Source organism: Echinops telfairi, unplaced genomic scaffold (genome assembly GCF_000313985.2).
Source record: "Echinops telfairi isolate 266 unplaced genomic scaffold, ASM31398v2 ScPeMD7_9;HRSCAF=40, whole genome shotgun sequence".
Lineage (NCBI taxonomy): Eukaryota > Metazoa > Chordata > Mammalia > Afrosoricida > Tenrecidae > Echinops > Echinops telfairi.
In genome coordinates this window covers 30,695,847-30,713,809 of record NW_022103906.1, presented here as the reverse complement: position 1 = coordinate 30,713,809, position 17,963 = coordinate 30,695,847, and positions in this window count along the sequence as shown.

Sequence of the window (17,963 nt, the reverse complement as noted above, 5' to 3'; positions counted from 1 at the left end):
AGATGTAACAACATTTGCCAATTCACCCTTTTTTCCCTATGCAAGTCCGTGCCACCGATGACATCAATTATGTCATGCAACCATCACCTAGATTTTTTGCCAAAACTTCTGTCACCATAAGCAGAAACTCAACACTTCATAAAGCGCCAGGCTGTTTCATTTTATTAAACATATTAGCGAGGCATTAACCAATGCAACAGGTTGAGTTAAATGCATTCATTAGATGGAGTCTATTAAGAAATGTGGTTCAAACTGACCTGCTCACCTTCCAAACTTTCCAAAGACCTGCCCTATGTTTGAAACACAGTCTTGACATCTACCCTATCAGAGTCCAGCTCATTACTGTTCCTTTAGTCTAACTATAGAATCACCATTTGGTCTGGAAAATGGATTTGGACTTTATACAACTATTACTTCAGGTAATTCTGCCCAAAGTCCTATAAAATAAGTACAGCAGAAAATAGATGAATGTTGCAAGTGAGGGAAATTCTACCCTGTCGTATGCAGTCACTGTGAGTCAGAATCCACTCACTGGCAGCGAGTTTGGTTTTTAAATGTGTCACCATGACCTTGGGCTTCCCTTCCAGCACCTGGTGTCTGATCCCTCTACCTAAACCCACAACCAGCCCAGTCCTGCAAGCTACCAACACTCTTAACTATGTCTGCCAACGTGGCCCCAGCAAATTCCCTTCCTGACCCAGCTGATCCTGTGAAGTTTCCAAACTTCTGGAAACTGTCAGGGAAACACACAGGCAATAAAAGGAGGCATAATTAGTGTGTATCAGAGGAGAACAAAATTCCACTGCTCATTTTCTCTCTAGCCAGTTTGTTGGAAGTTAGGGATCGAAACCTTATGCACGAAATGAAATGCAGAATGCTGGAACCAGTGGGAATCTCAGAAGGGATCAAATCCAGCAGTTTCTCAACGGACCTTCTCATTCCTATGCATCATCTGCAGGGATTTTTCTTTCAGAGGCTGGAGGAGCCCTGGTGGCATAGTGGGTTACACCACAGGTCAGCAGTTCAAAACCATCAGCTGCTCTGCGGAAGATAGAACTTTCTATTCCTGTGAAGAATTTGTTTCGGAAACCCACAGGGGCAGTTCTACGCTGCCCTACGGAGTCACTGTGCGTCAGTAGCAAGTCAGTGGCAGTGAGAGAAGAGGTCTGATGAGACCTGAAAGTGTATGTTTTCACCAAGCTGGCCTGGTGACCCAGCTGAGGGTCTGAGCAGAAGACAGCCACTGTCAGAATATCGAGACCCAATTGAAAAAGCTAAAAACCTCCCACCCAAAGGAATCCCAGAATATAAACAGGGAGAGGACAGGATTAAGCAACGTGGAAAAGACCTGAGAAATAGAATGGACGGAAAGGAAAATCGCATCGTGATCGCAAAGACAGTCTCTCTGACTACAGCCAACAAGAGAATCAATCGACGCAAACAGTGAAAGGATCCCGAGAGAGCCTGGGAATGACGTGGGACACTATTAAGAGAAGCAGCCGAGCCCTCACTGGACAACTAGAGCAAAGGGGAAGCTATGGTAAAAACAGCACAAATCAGTACAAAAGGTCCCGGAAGAAAATTTCCCCAAATATCACAAAGAAGGAGAAACGACCTATTAATTACCGTTAGGTACCACCGAGTTGGCTCCGACTCATTGCAGCAACTCTATGTCCAACAGCACAAAACACGGCTCAGCCTCGTGCCAGCCTCACGATGGGTCTTATGTCCGAGCCCATGGTGGCAGCCACTGCGTCAGTCCATCTCAATGAGGGTCTGCCTCTTCTTCTCTGCCCCTCCACTTTACCAAGCGTGACGCCCTTCTCCAGGTCGCCCCTGACAACATGCCCAAGGACATGAGAAGAATTCCCACCACCCATGCCTCTAAGGAACATGCTGGCTGTACTTCAGAGACAGGCGTGGTTGCTCTTTTGGCAGTCCGTGGCACTTCCCACGGTCTCCCCCAGCACCATAATTCAAACGCACCCATTCTTCGTTTTTCCCTTTTTCGGTGGCCAACTTTCACAGGCATAGAAGGCAATAGAAAATACCACAGCTTGGGTCAGGCCCACGTTAGTCTTCAAGGTAGCCTCCTTGTTTTTCAGCACTTTAAAGAGGTCTTATGAACCATTTGATGTCCAGTCACCTAAATTTTGAAGCTGTACGTGGTAACAATTCACGTATTAGTGCCCAATAAAGATGTCCTCCACATGTATAAATTCCTTTACTCAACAGTGTTGTGTGTGTGCACACATGCAGTTTTATTGTAACAAAACAATTTGTACGCTTTTAACGTTTAAAACTGAGGATCATCTTTCCTTTCCAGGGAAACAAAAAGAAAATTTAAAAATAAACAGAAACAAAATTACATTAGAGAATGCCAATTCCAAATAAGATCTTAGACTTAGAGGTTCTGCGGATTCTCCCATGAGTGGCCGGGCTCAGGTCATCATTAAGAGAGAATAAGTGTCATCTGAAACTACAAGGATGTCCATTGAACACCACAATTAAACATGCCAAAGGAGAAGCCGTGTTGTCAAAATGCCCACTTCGCCTACCCAAACATAGCCCACTCAAGCCTACCCTTTGCTGACCTTCTGTAGCCCCTTTATTTTTTAAGGTTTTTTTCTTTCTCTTTTTTTAAACAAGAGAACGCAGACAGATACATGTTGGTAAATGCTAACTGCCCATAGTCACATAGAGACACAGTGTAATCTCTGAGCCCAATACACAGAGAAGGGTGGGGGGGGGGGACCTGTGGCCTAAAATTATCTGCTCCACAGGGGCCTGGCACCCTCCAGCTTCCAGCAGAACAAAGGGAAGAGTTTTCTTTGTTGCTACAGAGCAAGCTGGTGCTGCTCCACAGGGTTTTACCATTGACTAAAATAATATTACTATCCATAGAATCACTTTAAGTCCTGTGGGGATAATTTATGATGTACTCCAAAAAACTGCTGATGATGTCTCTAAAGTGAACCAGGGACAGACAGAAACCATAGTTCTATGAGTGGATTTTGCGCTCACTTGCTCATAGCCCTAACATAAGAACAATTAGTTCTTAAGACATGGCCCTGCTTGGTACCCACCCTAATGAGCAGATCTCTGAAGACACTGGTGCCATAGCAAAGCGTGACCAAATCAGATGGTGCCCAATTTATTAGGAAAAATAGCATCTGGCATCTTAAAGGCTTGTCTCAAAACAAGCAGCCATCTAAGTGAGGAGTCAGCTAAGTCCACATGGAAGAAACAAGCCAGCCTGTGTGATCCAAGGGTTGTTGTAAATTGTAAATAATAATATCCAAACTCAGAGGAGGGAATGGCACCAAAGCCTAATCCTAAACACTTAGTTTATGGGTAATAGTGGAAGCCCAAAATCCATTTGCAGGGTCCCTACGTGGATTGAGTACCCAGTAAATCCCCTCCTGGCCAGAGTCTAGGAATGTGAAAGCCCTACTAGCAAACAAAGGGCATCGCAAAGTAATTTTGTTTTTGTTTTAACAGCTGCACTCAATGTGACGCGTGTCATTAGGTCTCCCTTTGGACTCATTCTGAATGTATCCTAATTTTTTTAATAATCCCTGCTTTTTTTAAGATTAAACTTTTTCTCTGTGTTATAGGATCATTGTTGCTGGGTCCTCTGTGTCTGGGTTTTGTCCTTGTTTTGTATGATTGTCTGTACTAGGAAGCCAGGATGGGTGGGGCTATGAAGGCAGCATCTGGATTAATAATTGCCTGGGGGCACAGAAGTTGGGTGGGGGCGGAGGGGTGGGGGGGTGGGAGCCAACACCAAAGGGGACAAGAAGAAAGAAAATGCTCCCATGTTTATTGTGGTGATGACTGCAGAACCCTTCGTGTGTTCATTACAGCCCAATAAAGTGTTCACAGAGATTATCAAGAGACCCTTCCTGAGCAAGAGGAGTCTCTGGGTGGCAAGTGGCTAACACTTAAGCACTGTGCTGCTAAGTAAAAGGGTGGAGGTTTGAATCCACCCAGAGGTGCCTCAGAAGAAAGGGCTGGCGATCTACTTCCCACAGGTCGCAGTCATTGGAAATCCGATGAAGACATTCTGGGCACACTTGGGGTCACCGTGAGTCAAAACTGACTCAAGAACAACTCGTTTGGTGGTTGGTTCCTTTTGATATTTAACAGACTAATCGCCAGAATCAAAGGAGACTTTCCCACCATAGCATAGCTAGACAGTGATTTGCAGTTTTCTTAACGATTTATACAAGGAGCTTGGTTGGTTCAGTGGGTTAAGAGTTGGGCTACCAACTGCAAGGTCGGCAGTTCAAAACTACCGGCTGCACTGTAGGAGAATATGGTAGTTTGCTCGTGTAAAGATTTACAGCCTCTGAAACCAGCTGAAGCAGTTCTACTCTGAGAGTGTTGCTGGGTAATCAATCTACACGTGAGATCTTGTGGGAGCCCCTTTCCGCTCTGTAAAACAAGTGAGAATCCACATGCCTTACTCTTTCTCAGAGGGAGCCCAAGCCAAAGCAGACCCTCTGCCACCAGATCAAGTCCCGTCCTGGGGATGTCAGATAGGGTTTCTGAGGGCGCAAATCTTCCTGGGGAACAGACAGCCTTCTCTTTCTCCCGTGGAGCAGCTGCTGTGTTTAAACCACCAACCTTGCAGTTAGCAGGCCAATGCTTATTCTCTAAACACCCTCACCATATTCCAAATTGATGAGATAGCTCTTTTACACTGAATTTCCAAATCTAACAGCAATCGAGCATTACAAAGATCCAAAGCATCTTGGGTTAGTAAAGCAGAGGTTTTGTTTTTTTTAAGAAATGCTATTTTTGATCCTGAAGGCATAAAATCTTGGGTTTAATTTATCATCACAGAATAGCAAATAGCTAATACTGCCTCTCTTAATAAAAACTGGGTGAGTTTTCATTCTAAAAAGAGAAACCTAAATACAGAGGCAGTTGCGTTCATGGAGTAACAGCCATCTAATGTTTTGTTGAGCAAAATAACCTTTGGCCTAGCTTGTGCCTTGTGAAGACAGGATTCTGGAGGTCAAAGGTTAATTGGTCTGGAAATGACAATATGCTTATCAGCAAAATAAACTGAGAAATCACGTGAGTAAAGGCCAATCTGTTCTCACTCTCTCAAATTCCTAGGAAAACATAATGAAATTGACAATCCATGCAGCATTTGCACACACACACAAAGGCAGGGGGTGACGACATTTTTCCTTTTTGTGTGAATTTTAAAGGACTATGCCAACACAAACTTCTGCTTTTCATCTCAGCAGCACGGAGCGACAATTCTATCTCTGACCCTGGGCCATGATTTTAGAAGCCTTGGATCCTCTTCACACAAAATTAGTGAAGGATGTATTCTCAAATCTTTCCTAAGTATCCCCCTCCCTGTGGCCCCCAGCCCTTCTTCCATCAGCTGCTTGCTAAACAAAACGCATCTGCAAGAACATTCTCTGTGGGGATATGGTATGACGAGCACTCAATGAGAAGTCTATGAACTTGGTAATTTCAGATTTACCTCTGGTAAGTTTTCAAGGAGCATTGGTGGTGTGGTAGGCTATACATTGGGCTGCTAACTTCAGGGTCAGCAGTTCGAAACCACCAGCTGCTCTTAGGGAGAAAGACAAGGCTCTGCTTCAGTAAAGAGTTACAGTCTCAGAAACCCAGGGGCAGCTCTGCCCTGCCCTGCACTGTCACTATGATTCAAATCAAGTCGATGGCAGTAAGTTTGGATTGGTTTGGTGGTTTGGGAGGGACCCTTGGTGGTATAATGGGTTACATGTTAGACTACTAACTACAAAGTCAGTAGTTCAAACCCACAAGCTGCTCTGAGGGAGAAAGATGAGACTTTCTACTCCTGTAAAGTTTTACAACCTCAGAAATCATAGGAAGTGGTTCTGGTCTACCCTATAGGTCCACTATGAATTGGAATTAGCTCTATGGCAGTGGGCTTGATTTAGGGGTTTTAGGGTGATTGGGGGCAAGATACGGAATTAAATTCTCAGCCTCCGTTTTCTGATCTATAAAACTGTGAGGTTAAACTCAATGAAGGCATACCTGGGTAGTGCAAATGGTCACACCATGCTTCACTGCTAACGGAAACGTTAGAAGTTCAAGAACATCCAGAGGCACCTGGAAAGAAAGACCTGCTGATCTACTTCGGAAAAAGCCGCCACTGCCCTCCCTGTGCGGACAGTTCTACCCGACACCTCAGGAGTCACCCTGAGTTGGAGTCACCTGGATGGCAACTAGTCTGGCTTGGAGCCAATGGCCTCCTCAGTCTTTGCAGTGACCTTTTAAAAAAATAACAAGCTACAAAATTGTTTTAAAATATATTCAGCTGTATTTGATGAAGGAAGAGGAAAAAGAGGAGGGAAAAGAAAGTGGGGGATGCCACCAACAGGAAATGAGGGGATTTTCCTCCATGCCACCACTGCTGCCCAGAAATCCCTAGAGCACCCAGCAAGGTCCCTGAAAACACATATGAGGGGGCGGGGTGTGTGTGTGCAAGGGGCAGCCTGAGCAGACAGCAACGGAACTGGGGCTTGAAAGAACCCAGGCCTTCTGACTCAAAGCCAAGCACTGTCACTACCCAGTTGTATGACCCCTGAAAATCCCTCCATCTACCAGCCCAGGCCCCCAGATTCTCTATTAACAGAATGAGGGAGCTGGAATAGACCAGTGTTTCCTAAAGTGGGTGATAACACTCCCCAGGGCACTGGAATGATCCAGAGGGGTGGGGGTGGGGGGCTGCAAAAGCAGATACCTATACTTTACCCTGGAGCATGGGCTATAGTACAAACGTTTTTAATGGCCAGGGAGGTGCTGAGCAATTATTTTCTTTTTCTGAAAAGGTAGGCCAAATAAGGTTGAGAACCGATGGAATATACGGTCTCTGTCTTCCCTGGGACTGTGTAAGTGAGACAGCTGGGCATTGTTAATTGATAAAGAAGCATTTCAAAGAAGAGCCATCTGTTTTTAATTAAATTCTACTTGCGACATCTTTATAAATGCTCTGGGTCTACGAGATAACATATTAGGAGATATAGAAAACATACATATTGAAGCCATATGGCAATGTAAAGCATACAAACCCAATTAAGTAGAATCAAACCAGTGACTGGTTAGAACCAGTGGCTGGAAGCCTGTCATTTGAAATACTTGGGTCGGCGTTACAGTTTATTGGGCATTAGGAAGTAGGAGAGTATTTTCGTTGGAAACTGGGTATTAGCAGAGAGAGCACTGCAAGTGACATTCAAAATGGGGCCTGACAGAATAAAAGGAAGTCAGGAAAATCAGGAAACAGAAGCCAGGGCCGAGACCTGAGGAGTTGGGAAGGACATCCCTGAGAGTTGTGGAGTGGGACGAAGAGGCACAAATCTCAGAGCCCATGACAATTCCTACTCACAATTCTATATATACTCATTTATATTTTAAATAGTCAACATCTGGTGAAAATAAACAAGGCCACCCCTGATGAGGGAAACAATCACCAAGCTGCTCTTTGAAGGGAACCTACTGGAAGTGTGGCCCACAGGGGGGGTCAGGGGGGGTCAGGGGAGGGCAGCACATAGCCCGGGCTTCTCTCAATCTCTCCGTGCTGGCACAAGACGTCCCTGAGGTTCCAGCATCCCACTTAAGAACGCAGTGTCAATATTGACACGTTAAACACAGCGAATCATAAGACTGACACACCCACTGCAGGTGTCTGAACGTCAAGGTCAGATCACATTGGCGTTAACAGGGTTGGATGTATAATTTTGTACTTCGCTTCCTCTTATTTACCAGTAGCCCTGCCTCCCGAGCGTGAATCTGACTCAAGTGCTTGCGATGCCTCAAAGAACGTGAGAAGCGAGGTCGGATAATTAAGCCATAGAAAAGAGGAGACGTGCCATACATACAGAGGTCGTTGGGAAAACTTGACACTACGATCGGTCAACAATCAAAACCATTTAAAGGATAAGTGAGAGAATCATAGAGCCCGTCCGTCTGTGAAAGGCTCTGTCCCGTGAAAGCTACAATATTACAAAGCAATACTCATAGAACGTTTTGATTGACACAAAATAGGAAACATATGACTGGCTTACCTACATATTCGACCTAAAGACAGACTGAGTGCTAGATCTGGTTCATAAGCCAGGGCCTGGGTAATACAAAGCATACTGAAAATACCACGGACTGCCTAAAGAACAAACAAACCTATCTAAGAAGAAGTACAGCCAGAATGCTCCATAGAGACAAGGCTGGCAAGGTTTCTTCTCATGTACATGGGACATGTCAAGGGAGACCAGTCAGTCCCTGGAGAAGGACATCATGCTTGGTAGAGGGGCAGGGAAAAGGCAGCCCTGGCAAGAAGGATGAACACAATGCTGCATCCATAGGCTCAAACATAACCACTGGGAGGATGGCAAAGGACTGGGCGTGATTACTTCTGTTGTACACGGGGTCCCTGTGAATCAGAATTGGGTTGGCCAAACCTGATAATAAACATAAAAGAAGTCTTGGTCGCACAGTGGTAAGCATTCAGCTGCTTACCTAAAGATTGGCCATTCACACCCGCCAGCCTACAGGCTCACTATGAGTCAGCATTAACAACGGTGGGCATGTGTATCCAAAACTCACCACCACCATCCACTTCTATCAAACCTATGCTGACTCATAGCGAGACTGTCAGTCTTTACAGGAGCAGGTAGTGTCATCTTTCTCCTGAGGAGTGACTGGTAAGTTTGAACCACTGACCTTATGGTTAGAAGCCCAAGGCCTAACCCACAGCATCACCAGGGCTCCTTGCAGGACAGATAAGAACTGGCCCATAGAGTTTCCAAAGCTGTAATCTTTACACAAATAAACTATCATCTTTCCCTGAGAAGCTGTTGGTGGGTTCAAATAGCCTACTGCCTGATTAGCAGCCAAGCACTTTAGCCACTGCTCCTCGGGGGCGGGGGATGGGGTTGGAACCCCTCCTCAGCCACCCCTCCTCAATTCCATTAAGTCCTGAAGCAGCTACTTCTGACAGTGTTGATAGGGACCTTTCTCAATTCTAGCAGAACCACATCAGTAAAACTGCGACGGAGAAAAAGGTTACCTTAAAGACTCCCCTCTCCTGCTTGTCCTTTAAGAGCCCCTCACCCCCAGCACCTACGTATCCCCTGGAGAGCATCAGACCAATGTTGACACAGGTAAGCACAGAGAGGAAGTGGGGAAGCACGCTGTTAAATTGTGGGAAGTGCAAGCCATGTCACAAAGCAACGCGTGTTTGAGCGGTTGAACGGAAAACCATTTCCCTCTGTAAACTTCCATTCCCACCACCACCCAAAAACAAAAGAACGTGCACCCAGCTTCAGACGTGCCCCTTATCCCTGCCTGGCCCATCTGGCCTTTGTTTTGTTCTTGGCACTGCCTGGTGGCTGACTAATGACAGCTCCTGAGGGACGTGGAGTGATGCCCTTCCATTCTCCAGACTTGACAGAGCGGACCCAATCCAATCGTCCTGGATTAACTGGCTCCTGGCAAAGTGTGAAACATGTGATGACATCTTCCAGAAGCATCCGCTCTCACCAGATCATGCCCTTTGCCAGACACCCTACATCAGTGGTTCTCACCCTTCCTATGGCCGCGACCCTTCAATACAGTTCCTCATGTTGTGGTGACCCCCTTTACTTCTCAAAGTTGTATCTTTGCTCCTCGATGCCTTAAAGAGGTCTTGTGCAGCAGAGATGCCCAATGTAATACTTCCCTTGATGTCTTCACTGCTGCATCCATGAGCATTGATTGTGGATCCAAGCAAAATCAAATGCTGGACAGCTTCAAGCTTTTCTATTTATCATGATATTGTCTTTTGGTTCAGTGGTGAGAATTTTTCTTTTCTTTACACTGAGTTTCAATCCACACTGAAGATGGAGGTCTGATTTTCATGATCAAGTGCTTCAAATCCTCCTCACTTTCAGCAAGCAAGTCTGCGTCATCCGCATATCACATAGGTGAATGAACTTCCCTCAACCTTGATGCGGGTTCTTTCTCTTACAGATTCTAGATTACTTGCTCAGCATACAGAGTGAATAAGTACGGTGCGAGCATACAACCTGGACATACGTTTTCCTGATTTTAAACTACTCGGTATTCTCTTGTTCTGTGTGAACAATGTCTTTTGCTCCATGCCCCATGAACACAAAGAAGTGTTCTAAAATTCCTACCCTTGCCAATGTGATCCATAGCTTGTTATGATCCATACAAATGCCTTTGCATAGTCAATAAGACACAAATAAATATCTTTCTGATATTCTCATGTTCTGATATTCTCATGTACACAAATAAACATCCTCCTGATCTCAGCAGTGGTATCTACCCTCATTTCATGGCCTCTTCAGAATCCATCTTGAATTTCTAACAGCTTCCTGTCAATGTACTGCTGCGATAATGTTTTTAATTATCTTCAGCAAAACTTAATGTGATATTAACGATATTGTTACATGATTTCCACATTATGTTTAGAAGCTCGCCACTCGTCCATCAGTGTGATGTACTGTAGTGGTTTTCCTATTGCTGTCATGCTAGATACCATGTCACTAGTATTTCAAATACCAGCCGAGTCACCCGTGGGGAACAGATTGCAGGGGAGCTTCCAGACTAAGAACATACTGTGAGGAAGGAAGAGACTATCCACCTTGGAGGGATTAGCCATTGAAAACTTCATGAAAAAGCTTCACGGTAACATTTTAAACCTCCATTATTCAGAACCCATACTGTTATGCCTTTCCATACCGATGGTTTAAATGATAGAGTAGAAAATATGCTGGTTAAAGTCAGGACATTAATTAGATAACAAAGGCACAACATTGTCTGATTTTCCAAGGTAAGATGGAGTTTAATAGGGATGTAATGCAAGCCTTGCATTAAAGAACCAAAAACCATATGGGGGCCACGTGGCTCAACAACACTCGACAGGAAAAGGTGTGAGGGGCAAAGAGGGACCGTTGAGCATGTAGCAAGAGTCAATGAAATTTATGAATGGGTGGTTCAGAAAGCAAAAAGGATTCTAAAACACACGTACCAGAATTCTGAGTCTCTAACTACAAAGACAGCTTTCTCCAAAAGATCCACTTGAGCACTTAGGACCAAAGACCAGTTGTGGGATGGCATGAAGAACATCAGGCAAGGCCATTTAAAGACAGAAAAGAAAAAAAAAAAATAAAGACAGCAAAGATCCAAACGTATGTCAGAAGACTCTGAAACAGACAAAGAATCAGAGCAGAGAGTAGCTAAAACCAACGGAAAAATGATCGAGTAAAAGAGCTGAAGGAAGATGTCAAGGGTAGCTTGAGAAGACAAAGTAGAGTATTCTAATGAAACGTGCAGAGACTGGAGTCAGAAAACAAACGAGAAGAGAATGGCCAGCATCCCTGAAGCTGAAAGAAGGCAAGAAATAATTCCCGCTTTTGAATTGCCATCCTGAAGGAGTCTTTGGAAAAACTACTGAATGGCTCAGGAACCAGCAAAAGAAGATGGGAGGAATATATAAAGTCACTGAACCAAAAAGAATTGGTTGATGTTCAACCATTTCAGGAGGGAGCATGTGATCAAGAACTGATGGTGTGGGAAGAAGTACTGAGGACATCAGTAAAAACAAGCTCCAGGAATTGATCACGTACCAACGGAGGGGTTTCAGCCAGGGGATGCAATCCTGGAAGTGCTCACTTACCTATGCCAAGAAACTTTGAAGACAGCTCCTTGATCAACCCACAAAACAACTGCCAGATCTGTGCCTATTCCAAGGGAAAGTGACTCGACAGACTATGGAAATTATTGAGCAACATATAATGCTACATGCAAGAAGAATTATGCAAGAGATGTTTCAAAAATGGTTGCAGCCATACATACATGGGACACTGCCAGAAATTCAAGGAATGAAGACTATCATTGCTGATACCAGCTGGATCGTGGCTGAAAGTAGCGAGTACCAGAAAGATGTTTATCTGTGTCTTATTGATTATACAAAGGCATTCAGCTATGTGAATCATAACAAATTATGGGTGGCACTGTGAAAAATGGAAATTCTGAACAACTGTGCTCATATGGAACTTGCACATCATCCAAGAAGCAGTCACAAAGGGATTCCGCATGACTCACAACAGGAAGGTGTGCATTAAGGGTATGTCCCTGCACCGCATTCATTCAGTCTGCATGCTGAGCACATAAACTGAGCAGTGGAACTCTGTGAGGAAGAACTTTGCATCAAGATTGGAGGAAGGCTCACTAATAACTAGGGATATTTAGATATAACAATCTGCTTGCCGAAAACAACGATGACTTAGAGCGCTGACTCATGGAGATCAGACACTACAGCCCACAGTATAGATTACGCCTCAGTGTAAAGAAAATAAAAATACTCCCAACTCAATATGCAACCTCATGACAAATGGAGGAAAGATTGAAATTGCCAAGGATTTCATTTTACTGGTTTCCACAATCAACACACTAACAAGCAGCAGGCAAGGAATCCGAAGCTGTATTACATTGGGCAAATCTGCTGCAAAATGCCACCTTAACGTGCTAAACATGCAAAGATGTACAATACCTCTTTAAAGTGCTAAAAAAGCAAATATGTCACTTTGAGGAATAAGGCGCACCTAACCCAAGTCATGAAATTGTCAACTGCCTCATATTGGCCAGTGGAAACTGGACAATTAATCAAGAAGGCCGAGGAAGAATCGACGCCCGGAAAGCAGCAGCACAGACAGAGAGAGCGCTCTCTAGGAGGGAGGGTGGTGAGGTTTCATCCTATGAACTTCAGACATGTTATCAAGTGGACTCAGTCCCTGGAGAAGGACATCATGCTTGGCAAAATAAAGGGCCGACAAGAGAGACAGACAGACAGACAGACAGACAGAGAGGAGGAGGAGGAGGGAAAAAGCCAGAATGAACGAAAGAAACAGCCTCAGTGAGACGGATTGATCCAAGGACTACAGCATGGATTCAAACTACCATGGCGAGGTGCTGGGGCTGGAGCAAGCTAGGACAGTGCTTCATCTTGTTGTCCCTGAAGTCACTATGAATTGGAACCAACACAACAGCACGGAACAGCAGCAACTCACAAGACGAAAATTCTGGAACCTTTACTCAAACATGAAGAATTCCAAGATGGTGATGGCAGAGCGTTAGGCCATATACGGAGCCCTTCTAAGTGCATAGCTCTGTAAGACAGCACAGGTCGCAAACTGAGTCAGCACCGCACTATGTCAAACCATGCCTACTTCAAAATCTCCACATCCTCTTCTCTCAAAACACCAGCCCCCTCAGCTATGAAAGGTCTTCATTGTTAACCCAAAACAATAAAGGCAAAAAAAATTATCAATGACCTGGTTCAACCCCTTGTTCTCCCTCAAAATGAAAGACCCGCAGAAAAATGCAGACAAGAGCAACTCTTTCATGGAGAAAAATGTTCAACACAACTGTACCCAAATCAGGCATCTGTTGAACCTGTTTCCTAAAACTGAGACACATGTTGCTTTGGATGGTGGGATTTAAATGAGAAAGAACAGATGTTGTTGATTCAGGTATGCTAATAATGTTGTCTCAATATGCAATAAAGACATACAAGCTTGTGAACAGGAAGCTGATTTGGAATTACCGACAAATGTGTTGAAGGCAAAGAGAAAATGAGCCTTGGAGTTCTGCCCATTGTACATCTAGAAACAAGAAACAGAAGCTAAGAAAACAAGGCTGATCTGCCCACAGAATTGTACTGGGTGCTGTAGCAGGAAACAAAACAGCAATGTGTGCTGAAGCAAGGAATCAGCAGAGACAGCACTTTGGTTAAGTGCATCAGTGTAGCCAAGGAGAATAGTTCAAAGCTTTCTTTCGTATAAATACATCTTCCAATTCAATTAAAATCTGTTTTAAGTACCTGAGAGGAAGTGTTCCCACGACAAATAGAACAAAGCTCACTAGGGAGACTAGCTGAAGAGAAGAAATCAACGGTGGCATGGGGAGCTGTTTGTAGGCAGAGCTGAAAACGATCTCTGGGTCAAACGTGGTGCAGGAGTCAGTGAGAAAGAATGGGACACTGTCGAAAAACTAACTATTCTGAAAAAACACAAAGTTTAAAATGGAGAAACTAGTGGCAATTCCCTGATAATATTCAGCACAGATGAATGCTTTTAGTGGTATTCTAAACACCAGAAGAAGGTTCAGAGAGTCATAGAAAAAAAGATTTGTTAAAACATAGACTGAAGCTTTGGGAAAGAGATCCTACTATTAAAGGCAAAGGGAGCTGCTTATCTACAGGAAGGAGAAATAAGAGTAGGGTATATAAAAGGATATCGGATTCTTATTAGCATCCCTCTTCCTTATTACATTCTTCCCATCTGAGAATGGGTGCATATCTGTGAGTACATGTAGATTTAACAGAGGATATTTGTATATGAAAAGGGATCCTGAGGGTGCTGGTGGGTAAACTTTGGACTGCTAAGTGCAACGTCGGTCCTTCAAACACACCAGGTGCTCCTTGGGAGAAAGCTGAGGTCAATAGGATTTGCAGCTTGGGAAAGCCTATTGGGCCTGAATTGATTTGGTGGCAGTGGATTTGGTGTTTTGGGTTTTGGTGGGGTGGGGGCTAATGGGGAGTTTTATTTGTAAATGTATAGTTAACCTTTGCTGCAAATAAACGTGGTGGAGCACATGGAAAGCAAAATTTTGATCACTTCTTAGACATAAACGAACACCTTGAGGGTCTGACTCAATGGGGCCTTGAGGTCAGGATCATAGTCACAGGAGAAATCAAGGTCAATTGACTTAACATCATTTACAAAAATATGTTATGTAATGAGCAGTAGCAACTGGGTCCTAAAAGCTGTGAGCAACCATCTAAGTTGCGATGATTGGTCTCTCCCTGTCCAGAGGTAAGAAGAATGATAAAAATGGAAAGACATACAGAAACAGTTAGCCCAGGGGACTAATGGGCCATGGAAATCTCAGCTTCCACAACCCCAAGGCCTGAAGAACTAGATGATGCTCAGGGACCACTACCAATGGCTCTGAAAAGGCTCACACTAGAAACGCCTGGATAGAACGGAAGAAAAATATGGAAGTAATCCCCAAATCATCCAAGAGACCCTGCTTACTGGCTGGATGGAGACTGGTGAGACCCCGAGACTATAACCCTGAGTCACCCTTCAGGACTGGAACTGAACTTATCTCTGTTAGAATCACCAACACAGATGCAAAGGGCAGCATTTATCCAAGGATGAAGTATAGAGCAGCAGTTCTCAACCTGTGGGTTGTGATCCTTTTGGGGGTCGAACGACCCTTTCACAGGGGTTGCCTGATTCATAACAGTAGCAAAATGACAGTGATGAAGTAGCAACAAAAATAATGTTATGGTTGGAGGTCACTACAACATGAGGGGCTGTATTAATGGGTCACAGCATTAAAAAGGTTGAGAACCACTGGTATAGAGGGTTAGGAAAGAAGGAGGGATGGAAAGGGGGAACCCAAGGAGAATGAGGTACACTCTGAGAATTACAGTGGATGAGTCAAAACAAAATGTGCGTGAACTACTGAGCAAACAAAACCACAAATAAATCAATAAAAATTAAAACTCATCCACACATTTCCCCATCTCTATCTCTACCCTCACATGGCCCTAACTAGCCAAGCAGATACCAGGCTCTGGTCACTCCAGGAGAACTCTCTGTCCCTGAACTTGGGCTGGAATGTCTAATTACCTCCCTATGTATTAGAACCCTTCTCCTCCTTCCAAGCTTATCTACTTTTATGATCTTTCTCTTCCGGTCTTACCACCCCCACAAGAATGTGAGGATTGCTAGGACCATGACAACATCCTGCCTCTCAATCATTTTCAGAAAGTATAGTATTGCTCACAGAATTGGTAAGGGAATGACACTAAGTCAGGAGGAATGACTAATAAGATAAATAACAGAATCAAATACGGAATGCTCTCAGTAGATATGAACGCAGAGCAGTAAGATGAAACTTCACAAGGAAAAAAAGATCTAAAGTCGTGCATCTGAGTCGTGTTTTTAAAAGTACACACATAACAGAAAAGATAAAGTTCCATATGCCAGATTGGTGAGTAATAACTGGGATCTTAAGAGCTTGTGAGCAGTCATCTAAGATACAGCGATTGTTCTCTATTCATATGAAGCGAGAATAAAGGCACCCAAAGGTTCAAAGAAGAAACTAGACAATATAGTAAGAGGCCACATCAACCTTCTCCAAGCTGAAAGAGTAGCCTGCAGAACAAAACTCAGTTCCTTTTCGACAAGCTCGATGCATGCCCCAGGTCACCAGCAGGGGGCAGCTGCAGGCACTGCCTCCAGTCTTCAGCCTGTACTACAAAAAAAGACCCGAAAAACAGGAGTGGAGACCCAAAGCCCATTAGGCCACTGGAGATCCCCTTGCAGAGGGCTCTCGTGGAGGAGATGAGCCAGACAGGGTGCGATGTAGCAACGATGAAAAATACAACTTTCCTCTAGTTCCTAAATGCTTCCTACGCCCCCCACTATCATGTTCCGAATTCTACCTTGCAAGTCTGGCTAGACCAGAGCACGTACACTGGTACAGATAGGAACTGGAAACACAGGGAATCCAGGGCGGATGAGCCCTACAGGACCAGTGGTGTGAATGGCGACACTGGGAGGGTAGAGGGAGAGTGGGTTGGAAAGAGGGAACCGATTACAAGGAACTATATGTGACATCCTCCCTGGAGGACAGACGACAGAAAAGTGGGTGAAGGGAGACGTCAGACAGGACAGGATATAAACAATCTATAAATTATCAAGGGCTCATAAGGGAGGGGGGAGTGGGGAGGGAGAGGGGAAAAAATGAGGACCTGATGCCGGGGCCTTAAGTGGAGAGCAAAATGTTTTGAGAATGACAAGGGCAATGAATGTACAAATGTGCTTTACACAATTGATGTATGTATGGATTGTGATAAGAGTCATATGAGCCCCTAATACAACGATTAAAAAAATAAATTTAAGATATGCAGAGCAGAAAAAAAAACAAAACAGGGCCAAGTTCCTAAAACTCCAGCCTGAGAGAATCAGCATATTCCTAACAGTAATTGCATCCAACCCTGGTACTAAGTCTACTGATTTCACATAGCCCTTTTATCTTTTCTTACACAGCTCCTTCATTTCTAGGCATGTGAGGGTATATCCTGACCTCTTAGCATAATCCTGATGCCCTTTTAGCCTGGTTTGAAGGGAAATTCCACAACTCTTCCAAATAATCCCCCTCAAAGAAAGAGGGCTCAAGAGGACAGCACAGAGAAATGGATGGTAGGCGGGTGCTGTGGAGCAGGCTTTACAGTCTTTTTAATATATCTTTAAGGGAAACCCTGGTGGTGCTGTGGAGTAAGCATTGGGCTGCTAATCGAAAGGTCGGCAGTTCGAACCCATCACCTGCTCTTTGAAGACAGATCCGACAGTCTGCTTCTATGAGGATTTGCATCCATTCAGACACCCTGTGGGCTGGCTCTTTCTGCTCAGTCTGTGGGCTCAGAGGCAGAGGTGGCTCAACAGCAGTTGGTCTGGAGGGTGTTTTTGTTTATTTGCTTGTTTCTTGGTTTGGGGTTTTAATACATCAAAAGAAGTCCTGGTGTGTTACTATGAATCAGAACTGACTCAACAGCAGTGAGTTTGGCATGTGCGGGAGATATAGATAAGATTCGTTCCTCATCATCTGAGCAAGACAAAGTCTTGGTCTGCAGCAAGACAAAGAGGGAAGGAAGTAAAAGATTTAAGGAGACAATTAGTCCAAAGGACCAATGAGCCACATGAACCCAGGCAGCATCCCTGAGACTGCAGCAATAACTATATGGTGCTCTGAAAAAGACACAAGAGAAAGTTCTGGATAGAGTGGGAGAAAAATGTGGAACCAAACTCACAATTATAAAAATGATCAAGGTTACTGGTCTGACAGCAACTGGTAGAACCCGAGGTTCATGGCCCTTA